This window comes from Spermophilus citellus (genome assembly GCF_964194105.1).
Source record: "Spermophilus citellus genome assembly, chromosome: 10".
Taxonomy (NCBI): domain Eukaryota; kingdom Metazoa; phylum Chordata; class Mammalia; order Rodentia; family Sciuridae; genus Spermophilus; species Spermophilus citellus.
Genome location: NC_138197.1, coordinates 88388106 through 88402849, shown reverse-complemented (window position 1 = coordinate 88402849; position 14744 = coordinate 88388106). Strand labels below are relative to the sequence as shown.

Genomic DNA, 14744 nt, shown 5'->3' with positions numbered 1-14744 from the left:
GCACAGCAAAGGAAACAAAACAATTAAAAATGTGAAGAGAGAACCTACAGACTAGGAGAAAACCTTTGCTACCTACTGACAGAATAGATAAAGAATATTTCCAGGATATAAAGAACTCAAAAATTTAACACCGAAAAAATTAATAAAAGAGAGCAAAATGTGGAAACTAGATTATAACAAAAGCATAATCTAACTGGATCATAGTACATAAAGGAATAAGAAAAACTGCACTGGAGACTATAGTAAAGATAAAGGAGATCTGTTGGGGCTTTGACTCATTTATTAAGCAATAACATTGGGTAATTTGATGAGGAAAATACCAACAATGAGAAAACTAAAGGTACCTTTAAACCAACAAAAAGGGTTCTTACAACAGAAGGAATGTTAAATTAAGTATTTCATTAAAATGATTAATATTCAGCCTACTTTTAAAATGCATGAGTTGTTTTGCAACAAAATCTATACATACTACATATAATAAGATGTTGAAAACCAAAATTAGTAAGTTAAAAACAATATGTGACATAGAAAAAAGAAACTGATAATTTCAACATTATTCTACGTGCAGCTAGTATAGACCCCTATTTTTAATAACAGGATGTTAACTCTGATACCACAGCATCTGATCTAAAGCATACTGAAGTTACTTTTAGTTATATCATTATCACAGAACATGGTACTTGTATTTGCCTAATATCTCACATGTATCAGTAGATGTATGGGGTAGGTTTTATTTTTTTCCTTAAAATACAAAATACCAAACTTCGGTTAAGGCTTAAATACCTCATGGCCCAGCATCTTTGTGTAATGTTCATTAGAATATAGAAGTTATTTGTTGAATGAATCAAAGTCAATTTCTTACCCTAGAGCAGAAGTGGGCAAACTATATCCCTCAGGCCAGATCCCACTTGCTGCCTTTTTTTTCTTTCCTTTGGCAGTGCAGGGTATCAAGCCCAGGGCCACAAGGCATGCTAGGCAAGTACTCAACACCAAACTACCCCTATTCCAGTCCTTGCTGCTTGTTTTTGTAAATAAAGTTTTGTTGGAACATAGCTATGATCATATGTTGTATATTGTTTATGACTGCCTTTAGAATGTAAGGGCAGAGCTGACTGGCTCTAGAAGATTGTATGGTCAACAAAGCTTAAAATATGTGGCTTGGGAGGCTGAGGCAGAAGGATGGAAGGTTTGAAGCCACCCTTAGCAATTTAGCAAGACTGTAAGCAACCTATTGAGACCCTGTCTTAAAAAAAAAAAAAAAACAATTAAAATATTACCTGGCTCTTCACACACAAAAAAAAGTTTGTTAACATGTGCCCCACAGGCTAGAGCATGGAGGGACAATAAATCTTGCCCACTAATTTAGTGGTAGCAAATGGGTTTTTAGCTCAAACACCAATACAAAATATTAACGGCTTCCTGTAGTGAGTGCACTATTGAGAGTGATATTAAGACCAACTCAAGACTGAAAGAGACTCAAAAGGAATATGTACTGTTCTTAATTATCAATGTCTGATGTGGTTTAAGTGAAAAAACAGGACTGTAACTCTTAAAAATACTTGAAATCTTGTGCAAAGATCAGGGTTTATCTAAACTATCTTATTCATCTTTTTGCTTACACATAGTTTCCCAATTTAGTACAGAAGGGTCTCCTGTTGTTACTAAGATCTCATCATTCTTCAATAATTTAAATAAGCCACCCAGAATCTTCTTAAATTTTCTTAACAAACAAAGAAAAAGAAAAAAAGATATATAACATTTCAAAAAGAATGACCTTTACTGGGAGGAATGCTATCATTAAAGGTGCTTAATACTGTTTCCTGAGCCGATTGCAGAATTAGGTAACTACATCAACCACAGATATTCCCACTAGTTAGTGAAAGTATATGCTTTCATATATTTCAAGGAAATACTGAATACAGTTGATGATATGTTAGGATAGAGGCATAAGAAATCAGAAGCAAAGCACTTTAGAACTAGTAGATAAATTAGAATTTAAAGATAAGGATTCCAGAAGCAAGCACATCCATTTTTATGAATGGAAAAAAACCAAAAAACACCACAAATATTTCTTGCTTTTATAATACGCCCACCTCCCACAAGGATGAGCGAACTTTTTAGAAGCATAATTTTATAAACTCTTTCAACATAAGATTGAATTCATAAATAAAGAGAATGTCTTTCATAAGAGAAACAAATGGCTATAATATTTTCATTTACTACTAACCTCATCACTAGGATTAAATAACATGCTTAATATGACTATCGCCAAACAAATTAAGAAGACATAGAATGTCCTCATTTTAAATTGTAGACTCATAATCTGCATGATTAAATTGCACATTCTGAACAAAACTTCAAGGCCAGGGTATTCCTAAATGAAAATTTCCTAGTAAACCTGCCAAAAGTTTGGAGGAGAAAAATTACTCAAGCAACAACAAACAGTGGCAGCACAAGCACTTCTCAAAATTTCTCTAACAATTTTAATATCTCAACCTAAGCAGCAGTTTATGCTTACTGTCCCTGAGTTGAATCCCTGGTACCTCCTTTCCCCTGAAAAAAGGGTAGCTTTCCTACATGTCTGCCTGGACAATTTTATTGAGAGAGAAAATTAATATCAGGGAAAAAAATTCATACATATACATGTTTCCATTTTTGAACATTAATATATATACCAAATGAATGGATAAAAGCAAATGAAAACCAAAGTTTGGGTGTTAATTATGCTGCTAGAATAAGCAGAATATATGGGGGAAAATAAAGCATATAGACACTTCCTGTAATCAATTTTAAGTTCCCAAGGAGCCTCTTCAGCTATTTACTTCTTCCTTGTCACTATTACAACAAGTGATTCCATCAACAATTTTTATCCTAAATAGAGACTGTTTTTGTTTTTTGTGGTGCTAGATATTGAACCCACGGCCTTTTGCATGCAAGGCAAGCCAACTGAGCTGTATGTTCCTAGTCTTCTAATGTATCCTATTTTATAATTATAGGCATTACATAATTCTTAGAAACCTTATCAACTGGGAGATGAACTACATGTTATAAGAATTTATGTGCCAGGTTCAAAAAGAATTACTTGGCAGATTGTTTCTAATTTAATTGCTTAAAAGTAATATTTTCAGGCCTTAACATTTCCCCCAAAATACATATTAATGAATAAAGCCTTTTCAAATAATTTCAGGATTGATTCCCATAGACATCCTGAATGACAAATTATACTCAGGTAGGTATAATACCTTAAGAAATTAGTTTAAATAGCCTATGAAGGGAATTGATAAGGACAAACTGTTGTATACCTTATACATTTCTTTCAATTAAAGTTTTTTGAGCACCTGCCAATTCCTGGGTTATCTGAAATAAGGTAGGAAAGTCAAAATTTCCATTTTCCTGATACAATTTAAGAGGCAAAGCAAGGTAAAGAACTGCATAAAAATAATTACTCATAAGAATTATGAAGGCAATGTAGAGGATTGCTCTTTTATATAAGATGGTCTAGAAAAACTAAAAATAATGATATCTGAGCTGAGATCTATAGCTGAAACTGAAGCATAACTGCAGAGAGCTGGGGAAAGATCTCCACAGAAAGCAGGAAGCACTAAAACTGAAAGGGCTTGTTGGACCAAGATCAGAAAGTAGTGTTGGGGCTAGGTATGTAGCTCAGTGGCAGACCACTTGCTTAGAATGCTCAAGACCCTGGGTTTAATTCCAGATACTCCCAGACCACAAGTACAGTGTAACTAGAGCTTGGTGGAACAATGGAAAGGAGATGAAGTTGTGAAGTAAGCCAGAACTGGATTATGCAGGACTTTGTAGGCCCTGATAAGGGACTGGTTTTTATTTTAAGCCACTGGGGGTAAAACTGGGACTAGAGGGTAACACATGATCCAATTTTCATTTTTAAGAGATCAGCTGGTTTTCTGGGTAGAGGCAGACATGGGGCAGGACAAAAATGGAAACATTAGAAAGCCACAGAAGAGATGACTGGCATAAACAAAGATGCTATCACCAAGACATAAGACCTAGCAGCTCAAAAAGCATTAATAGTCATTCAGTCAAACTTTCTCTACATAAAGATAAGTTCCTAAAGAGGTATTAACTTGTTGGAGGTTTCATGGAGCGTGTGACATAGAGAGTGCATATACACGTGTGGACACTGAAATTTAAGGCACCTATGTCAAATGTTATTACCACCAAACTACACTACTTAAAAGACTACAGGGTGGAATCAAAGGTTTTTAACCACATAAAACAAGTACATAATTTCTCAGATTTATTCCCATGCCTAAGTCAGTTAAAATGTAGAAGGGTAATGAAATAAAGAGTCTAATTTGGGCACCTAAATATTTATTTTCAAGAAAAAGTGCATAAGGGCCAGGTGCAGTGGCACACACCTGTAATCTCAATGATTCAGGATATGCTGAGGCAGGAGGCTTGCGAGTTCAAAGCCAGCCTCAGCAAAAATGAGGTGCTAAGCAACTCATTTGAGACCCTGTCTCTAAATAAAATACAAAATAGGTCTGGGAATGTGGCTCAGTGGTCAAGTGTCCCTGAGTTCAATCCCTGATATCACCCCCTCAAAAAAAAAAAAAAAAAAAAAAAAAGTGCAAAAAGTTTTTGCTGCTAGAGAGCAAAAACAGCAAAAGCACCTGCAACTCAAAATGCTTAGTGACAACACTTTAAGACCACAATTTCTAACTGGTAGATAATGTCAATTTATCCTCTACTTAGGATCCTTCAGTGGATAAGATCTATCAATCACTAAAGCATCACAAATGTTTTTCGAAGTAGGGGTTAGCCTTCCAGTTGAACTAGATTTGTCAAGTGAATGACAGTAATAGTAGTTCTGTTCATTCAAACAAGAATCTCTTAATCACAATCCTCACCTTTCTGTCCCATTTCTTGCCCTCCCACCTATTCATTGCTTATAATCACCATCATCATTTTTATCTAAACAGAAGTTATAAATGCCTTGTGTCCCCCCCCCAGGCCCCCCCCTTTTTTGGTACTAGGGATTGAATCCAGGGATACTTTCCCACTGGGCTACATCTCAAGTCCTTTAAATTTTTACATTTGAGACAGAGCCTTGCCAAGTTGCTGAGTTTGGCCTCAAACTTGAGATCCTAATGCCTCAGCCTCCTGAGTTGCCAGAACTACAGATGTGTGCTACCATGCCAGATGCTTTTCTGTCCTTAAAAAGATTGCAAAGTCTAACTTCTCTTTGTTTAATGATGAAATACAGGTGACTGGCTTACAGAAGGAAAAAAAAAGCACAAATATAAAAAAGCTAAAGCAGAAGAAATTTCTATTTTTCATCTAGTAACTAAAACAATAGCCAGTGACAATCTTGTGACTAATTTGGATGTCCTGGATATGACCTCAGTATGTTTCCCAATTCAGAACTGCTAGAACAGCTGAGCAGTTAATTATTTAATATAGGGAACACTAAAGCTTCCCTTTAACTTCCCTCTCTCAGTTCATGTAGGAAGAAGTTCTGTAATGATTGAAGCTACCCTGAAATGAGCATTTCATACCTATACTTTCTTTAAGCCACTCCACTCCCTTTCTCTTCCTCATGTCAACCCTGTTCTTTCAAATTATGGTTTTAAACTCAATACTCTTTCTTCATGAAACACATTCATTTGATCTCCAGCGAAAATAACTGGCACTAAATTTCCAAGAAACTGAGCACAGTGTAAACTGTGCTTCATTCTTACTACTTTCATAATCTGATATTGAATACTTGACCCAAACACAGGTAAGCCTGAAAAGTCCTTTATAATGTCCCATGAGATGAGGTTTATAAAAAATAGTTGTTTAACAGGGATTGTTAAGACTGTTTTTAAATCAAGCCTGTCAACACAGAATAAATCACTGTGATAAAAAGTTGAATGGACTGCTCAGAAAAGGCTGCTCAGAAATTAAATTTAAGGGGCTAGGGTTGTGGCTCAGTGGTAGAGCACTTGCCTAGCATGTGTGAGGCCCTGGGTTCGAGCCTCAGCACCGCATATAAATAAAATAAAGGTCCATTTACAACTAAAATAAATATATTAAAAAAAAGAAATTAAATTTAAAACTACATATTAATAAGGGATTCCAAGATAAAGCACTTGAAAATACTGTTTTACATTTATCTTTGATTCCCATTCCTTACCCATACCCCCTCCACTAACAATAAAAACCCATAATAAGTCAAAGACAACATTCAATAGAGAGCAAGGCATATGAAATAAAAAATGAAAAAATGTAAGATACATAGGAATATAACATTTTCAGATAAATGCGAATATCCTTCTTTGATGCGACACCAAAACTTCGCATTTGTTTGCAATATGAAACTGGAAACTTCCCTAATCAATTTCATTGTGGTACTAGGAAATGAACCCAGAGTGCTTTTTGAGCTACAGTCCCAGCCTTTTTATTTTGAGACAAGGTCTCACTAAGTTGCTAAGGCTGGCCTTAGCATCCTCCTTGCCTCAGCCTCTGGAATTGCTGGGAATTAAGGCATTGTGTCATGGTGCCCAGCCATCACGTTCTTTGTACCATTAAAATCCATTGGTCCAGCTAGCACTTTGGAAAAATTTCTTACCTGTGCATGATTCTGTAATACCATGCATTGGTCTTTTGGAAAATACCAGCTCATAATTTTGCAGATCTCCAAATGATGATTCATTTCATTATACATTATTTTAAAATGTCTTTAATATCATCAGAAAAATATTTTTAAGTATTGGGAAGCTATCAAAAGCCCAGTGGCTGATATAAACTTTCAAAACTCCTAATTTTTGCTTAAAAGCTAAGTTTATCATTAGCCATAAATATTGTCACTATTCTCCTTAAAGTAGTAGGCTCACTGTTTTCAAGAAAATGTCAGCCTATATCCAATTCTGGGTAGCCAGTTTGCCAGGTATTCTTTCTAATATAAAAATGGTGTTGGGGCTGGGGATGTGGCTCAGGCAGTAGCACGCTCGCCTGGCATGCATGCGGCCCAGGTTCGATCCTCAGCACCACATACAAAGATGTTGTGTCTGCCGAAAACTGAAAAATAAATATTAAAAAAAAAATTCTCTCTCTGTCTCTCTCCCCTTAAAAAAAATAATAAATAAAAATGGTGTTTCATAAAAAAGCAGCTGGTGTGACTTGCAAGACTTCGCCCTGGACTTGTCTTCTAGAGACAACTACTATATTTCTGAATGCAGCTAAAATGTTTTATGCATACTTCCTGTTTTGTCACAGTGTATTAAAAAGATGTGTATGGTGGGAGAGATTAAATTTTAAAAAAACTTTAACTTATTCAAGCATGTTTAGGTGAAAAGTGACCCCCCTCCCCCTTAAACTGTGAAAGCAAGACAGTGAAGAAGACAATAATTACTATAGTATATACGGTAAGATACTGTAATCTGATTCATTCTGAAGTGCCAGAAATTTTACTCACCATTGTTTCTGTATATAGGCATAAATGTCAATACAGTGAAAAGGGTGAAGAACATCTTAGTATTACTATAAAAATAGTTTTGCACTTGGGGACTCCCTGAAAATGTCTACAGTATCTGTAGGATTCCTTGGATCTACTTTGAAAACTGCTAGGCCAGACATTTCATTTTTAAAGCTGTTCAAAAATCGCAGTTATTCTTAGTTATAATTCATACTTTAATGAGAATCTTAAGCATTGCTATAGGAGAAGAAAAACTTTAAAGAATAAGAATAATATATTAATATACTATTTTAAGATTTATGAATCATTTACAAATCCTCTATTTAATCCTCAACAACTCCAAGATGTTATCATTCCTACTGAGGGAGTAAAGAGGTAGAAAAGCTTTAAGGAAAAGATGTTTCGCCTAAAAAGATCATTGTAGTGGGGGGTGGGAGGTGACACTAATTTGAAAACTTGGTCAATTTATCAATACAAATTCTGTGAACTATCTCAAGTTCAATAATTTCAAGAGCAGTAAAAGAACATACATACATATTATATACCTCATTTTTTTTCTGGACAGTACAGAATTCAAGCCTCCAGAGGGATTCCTGAGTTTTGCTACTGTTAACTGAGAGGTTTATCTATAACTTACAAATCTTAAAAGCTGTAGCTATAAATATTAGCATAATGTACTAATAGGATTCCATGTGTGCTGTTAACTTTTAACAAAAAGTAATGAAGAGTTAGATGAATGCATTATCATCTGACACCTAAAAACTATTAAATGAAAATACTTTGTGAGAAGGATAAATTTTAGAAGGTGAATCAATTTTATTTTGCCTAACATTTTTCATTTCCTATCTAGAAGGTTTCCCCCCAAACTGCTACTTAGTGGACCAAACAGGGTAGAGGATATAGCTCAGTGATACAAAAGTTGACTAGCATCTGTGTGGTTCTGAGTTTGATTTTCGGCACCACAAACCGCCACAAACTGAGGACAAAACATTGTTTCCCTGATTTTCTTCTTCCTTCAAGACAAAGAGGAGGAAACAACATATTGTGGAAATAATTCACCAATGGGATAATCAGTTCCCTGCATATTTTCAAAATAAAGTTACTTATTAAAAACGACGAAGCTCTGATGCTTTTAATGGATGTTCTCTTCCTTTAGAGCCTCTATTCAATTATCTATACAATAGTTAAAAACATTCAAAACCTCACCACTGGAAAATATCACCTACCAAGTTATCTAATGATACTCTAAAATAGTATAATTATTAAGAGTAAGCATAACTATTAAGAGTAAACTTAGGAACTGGTTTAATAACTCAGAACATTAATTAGTCCCTAATGGTTAGAGATACTAATATTCTTAATTTTAAAGTAAACATATTTCTAGTATTCAAGCATTTCATACACAATCAATTTTAAGGAGTTATATCCCAGAATTTTGCTCTTCTCTATAATAAAAGCCAGATATTCTGCAATTCATGTTGCAAATATTTTTACTTTAGAAAAGTAATTTAAATGAAGATTATAGAAAAAAAAAAGAAAACTAATTTAAATGTTATTTTAAAAACTGGTGCTGGGCAGGGGTTGGGGTTGTGGCTCAGCAGTAGAGTCTTCGCCTAGCATGTGAGAGGCCCTGGGTTTGATCCTCAGTACCACAAAAAAGAAATAAAATAAAGGTATGTTGTTCAACTACAACTAAAAAATAAAAAAACTGGTGCCAGGCATAGTTGCTTACGCCTATAATCCCAGCAACTTGGGAGGATGAGGCAGGAGGATTGCAAGCCAGCCGCAGCAATTGGATGAGACCCTGTCTCAAAATAAAATATAAAAAAAGGTCGGAAGATATGGCCCAGGGGATAAGCACTCTGGGTTCAATCCCAAGTACCAAACACATACACACACACACACACACACACACACACACCAAAAAAAAAAAAACAAAACAAAACAAACAAACAAAAAAAAAAAACACAACCATGGTACCTCTACCCTAAATTTCCACTTCTTAATTTTGTAAGTTAAAGCTGCTGAGAAAGTTTTAAAAATTTTGATTCTCTACTGACAGGAAGGGAAATAAAAGTTTCTAAATTAATACCAAAATATCAGTTGCTGTGTAACCTTAATTTGACCAACAATAGGAATAAACAGCAGTGTTATTATAGAAAATAAATGATATTTTTTATTGGTGGTAAATTCTTTAAAGTGATTTTTTAAAAGGCAGCACAAAACTTCCTGACAGCTTTTTTGTTTAAAATAAAACTAGCTGTTGTGTGACCCACAACTATAATCCAGCAGCGCAGGAGGCTAAAACAGGAGGATCAGAGAATCACAAGTTCAAGGCCAGCCTCAGCAACTCAGCAAGGTGCTCAGCAACTTAGACCCTATCTCAAATAAAAAAAAAAGTGGAAGAGGGGTTGAGGATAGAGCTCAGTGGTAAAGTTCCAGTACCAAAAATTAAATAAATAAAATAGAAACTATGACTAAAGGAAATGGTCTTAGAATCCAATGCTCAACTGGGTTTCAAGTATAACATATTAGGTAAGTTCTTACTACAAATGGATACATTCATTCTATTCTAAATATACTGATTTCATTATGTTCATGAAATTTCCAAATAGCTAGTAAAATAAAAGATTTTAGTCCTCAATGATAATTAGCATCTTCCAACACCATTGCAAAACACCTATAAACACTGGAAAACATTAGTTTTCATTCAGCACAAGACAAGGCACAGTTCTTGTTGTATATAGTTCTCTCCCCCTTTTGTACTGGGAATTGACCCAAGTATGCTTGGCCACTGAACCACATCCCCAGCTCTTTTCAGAGAGTTGCTAAGGCTGGCCTCAAACTTATAGTCCTCCTGCTTCAGTCTTTTCAAGTCACTGGGATTTACAGACATGTGCCACTGAATCCAGCAGTACTTCTGTTTAGAGAGAGCCAAAGTGAAAATTCCGTCCAATCCAGATTATGGCAAGGGCTAAGATGTTTGTTTCTTAACTTGTTCTAAAATATCAGTTTTGAGCAAAACTTTCTACAGAGTGAATATGTGATACCAAATATTTGGTTCATGAACACTAAACTATCCTTACTCTTATCAAATTTAGACACTACATATCAATACCCTTCCCCGCTTTACAACAGAGACACAACAGCTACACATTACTTTATATCTTCATGGAAATGGCATGCAAATCAGTAAGATCAGGAGAGATTATTGAATATCTCCTTTATATTAAATAAGAAAATTGCCTATGTAGACTATGCTTTTCAGGGGACTTGGGGGAAATGATACTCTGGATAAAGTCAAATTCTGTATCAGATCCAAGTTCACAGATTAATATCAACCCAACAGCCCCTCCACCCAGCAAGAAAAACATCAAGTGCTTAAACAAAAGGCAAAGAAACCTCTACATGAGCTTTTGGTTCATTTAGACTTTACATTTAAAACATAGTTACTATGTTAACAATCTCTGCATTAGCAGTTCTTCAATCTCAATTTACAAAGATCCGCTTGAAAGATTATATACATAGATGAATTTTTTAAAGAGATTTTTAGTTGTAGATGGACACAATACCTTTATTTATTTTTAGGTAGTGCTAAGGATCGAACCCAATGCCTCACACATGCTAGGCAAGCACTCTACCACTAAGCTACAACCCCAGCCCTCAATTTTGTTTTAAAAGTAAGCTCTGATAAAGTTTTATTAAAGAAAAATTCTGCATGTTTTACTTTTTACCACTCTGTTCTGGCATGCTTCTGTTATCAGAATCACCTGGATCAATGACAATGTGCCTACTCTAGTATTTTCTTCATGCTGTGCCCAAGTCAATATTATTGCCACTGCAGGGATAGACATCAGTCTGGGCAAGCATAACACAGTACTCTATTTCAGATTTCCTCAAAGCTGGGAAGTTGTTGGGGAAGATGATCAATTTCATTTTGCCTGGCACATACTTTTTTCCTTTTCAAAACAAGTTGGAGCCTAGAGCTGATCCATTTCAGAGACTTTTTTTTTTTTCCCTTTTCCTTTGTAGCCACCATTTTTTCTGCCTTTAAGGCCAGACAGCCCCCCAACCAAAAGCAGCTGCCAAGATGGCTGGGGAGTAAGAAAGGCAGATCAACTTTATGATTCTTTAACTCATTTTCCTGGACCCTTGGTATGTACATGGTGATTCTTTACACTATGGGAACTTATTATCCCCTTATAGTTAAGAGAAAATATTTGAACTCTATTGTAGAGGATAAAAAGATAATTTGTAAAGTAAGAGATTCCAAAAGCAATGTGGAGTCATTTCTTTTTGAAAGATTACACTGTTCTGTTCAAATATCCTGTATGAATGTTCATTATCATTAATCCCTAAATTTTAATACCATACATTACTGTGGGCCCAGACATTGCATTTTATGGTATTTTCATTTAACTAGTATTGAGAGTCTATGTGCAAGGCACCATGCCAGTGATTTGGGGCATAAACAAACAAACACCCTGTTTGAAATTTAGTATATTATATACTACATTACAATAACACAAGATAGGATATGATATTTTTCACAGAAAGTAAAAGAGAGGCTGGGTATAGTGGCACATGCCTGTAATCCCAGCAACTTGGGAGACTGAGACAGGATCTCAAGTTCGAAGCCAGACTCAGAAATTTAATGAGACCCTGTCTCAAAACAAAAAAAGGGCGGAGGGCTGGAGATGTGGTTCAGAGGTCAAGTGCCTCTGGGTTTAATTCCCAGTACCAAAAAAAAAAAAAAAAAAAAAAAAAAAAAGAAAGTATAAGAGAGATGACTTTCACAGGGTTGAGTTGGGTGGGAGAATGTGAAAAGACAGAGCAACCATCTTCATGCCATATTTTAAAATTAAGCCAGTTTAGTAGTGAGTTCTTCAGCTGTATTTTGATATTTGGCACATTAAAACCAAACAGGCTATATGTGTTTCAATAATTTACTTTGCAGCTTACTCAGATAAGTCTGCTTCACAATTTACTGGGAATGTCATACAAGAAAGTGCAAATGAATACAATTATAGTGCAGAGATTAAAAGCATGGATTTGAGACTACATTCAGGGTTCTGTGTCCTTAAAATTATTTAGTCTGAGTATTCTCCTAAAACCTGGAGATAAAACATTTCAAGTGATCATTCCACACCATTTGACTAAAGTACCCACTTTTGGGGGTATGATAGGGCCAATAATCCCTTTAAGACATAATTTACTGTAAAAATGCCATTTTTCTTCCTTCAAGTTGTCTATTATGCATAGACTACTGTTCTAAGCAGACCTACTAACTGGTTATCTTATCTATTCTAGGCCTCAGTTTCCTCCTCCATAAAATGACAGGGCGGGACTGGATGATCTAAATAGTCCCTTCCGGCTCTTAAAAAGTCCCATGACTCCATAATGACTCAATAAATACTATTGCAAGAGTCAGCTTTTAAGAGTGATAAGAGTTTGAAGCTAAATGAAAGTTTCTTTTCCATAAGTTATTTCTTGAGCAAGTTCATACAACATTTTAATTACAAAAAAGAGGTCTGCAAGATGAATTTACAAGTCAGAGGCACTCAATATATCTATATATTATAGATATATATATATACTATTAGGAAACAAAAATCCAACCAGACTGAATTAACTTTAAAATACTAAAGTCACAATATTCGCTTTACTGTCAACTTTCTACTCTGTAAAAAATGCAATTTTCCCTTACTGTAATAGATAAGTGTTCCTATTCGTGCCAATCAGGAGTTTCAGGAGCAAAATGTTTTTCCGAACTATTAATGAGGGTGGGAGAGGGACAAGCGAAGGAGAAGCAAACCATCTGCTCAAACTTGCAAGGACGATCTTTTCTCCAAAAGGCATCGTTTTTTGTTTGTTTTCCAGAAGAAAAATCCGAAGGGCCCGGTAAATACCGGAGTAGTTTCAAATAAAATTCATGGCGCTGGTAAGTCAGTTTTAGTATCACACAAATGGAGATGGCGAAAAAGAGAAGAGGACAAACTTCCTGGATTCTCTCTCTGCGAGAGGAAGAGATTTCCTCTTGCTGACGAAGGGAAAGGCCCCTTTAACAATTTTTCTCTGCACGGTGGCTGCTGCCAGACTAGGTGGGGCTCCCTCCGCTGCCTTCCTCCTGCCACTTCCCGCAACAAATGGAGCAAGCCAGCCCCGTTTGAGGCAAACTTTTTCCCTGTCAGGCTCGAGCCCGCAGGGCGCCGGGGAGTGGTTTCCCCCGAACGCTCCTCGCCCAGGCTCCGGGCTGGGGGAAGGTGGGTCTACGCAAAGGACAACTTTCTGGTTTCCGTTCTAACTTCCACCCACACCCGGGAGGGAACCCGGGCGGCCAGTAAGGGGGCTCCCGGGCGGGGAGTAAGTCTTCGGGGAAGCCGGCGGGGGAGGCGGGCAGCGGGAGAGGCTGCGACTGCCGCGGGCAGGAGGGAGCGGGCGGGGGGGGGGGTCCTCGGGCTCTCACTTCCTCCGCCATATTTCAGACATTTGACCCCTTCCGCAAAGCGCGCCGTTCCCCCGCGGCTGTGGCGGCGGCGGCGGCTGCGGATCCTTCTTGCTCACCCGGGAGGCAGCGCGCTGGCTGACCGAACGCCGAGCCCTCGCGCCACCTGCCGCGCGCTGAAGGGACGCCGTGGCTGTCGCGGGGCCCCCGACCGCCCCGCCCGGCCCGCGCCGCACCCCACCCGCTCCCCTCAGCCGGCGCCGGGTCCCCGCCCCGCGCGGCCGCTGCGGCCGCTCCCCTCAGCGGCCAAGTACGTACTCTACGAACCTCTCACGCTGTCACCGGGTTCCCGTAGCCAGCGTCGCCCCGCGCTCCCTCCGGGTCGCTGCTCTGGGCGCCACGGCGGTCCTGTCGCTGCCGCCGCCGCTCCGGCTGGTTTACACGCCTGACTCTGGGCGAGGTTTGGCGGTGTCGCCTTGACGTCAGGCGTTCAGCCTCGCTCTCGCTTCCGCCCGCGGGCGGGGCGCGCGGGTGCGCGGCCCGGGAAGGGGCGGGACTGGGGGGCGGGTCCATTGAATAGAGGGGCGGGGTCTCCGAGTGCCGGTTCTCGCCCTTGGAGTGGAGCTGGCCTTTGGCCTCCGGGGAAAGCAGGCCCGGCACTTGGACCCCCTTAGCGGTTGGCTCTCAGTCTTGCTGTCTCTTCAACATCGCCTCTGCCAGAGGGCTGGTGGGTGGAATCACGCGTCAGTTTCTCCTGAGCGCACCCTTCCCAGCCCCAGCGAAAGCTCAGGGCTTAGAAAACCTCCCAGCCCCTAAAGGTGCCTTAAACTAAAAACCAGTTACCAACGCCTTCAAACCGTT

At 38.1% G+C, this 14744-nt stretch overlaps 1 protein-coding gene across 3 annotated transcripts in view; it reads right to left on the bottom strand.

Moving 5' to 3' along the window:
• The window catches only part of RAP1B (RAP1B, member of RAS oncogene family), a 43607-nt gene extending 29206 nt beyond the window's left edge, over nucleotides 1-14401 (bottom strand). The window contains exon 1 of one of the 3 annotated variants that reach the window (XM_081310310.1): nucleotides 14202-14401. The gene's annotated coding sequence lies outside the window, so the exon portion shown is untranslated. The remainder of the gene's footprint in view (nucleotides 1-14201) is intronic. The other 2 variants (XM_081310311.1, XM_081310309.1) reach the window with 2 other exon arrangements.
• Nucleotides 14402-14744: the final 343 nt, after the last annotated feature.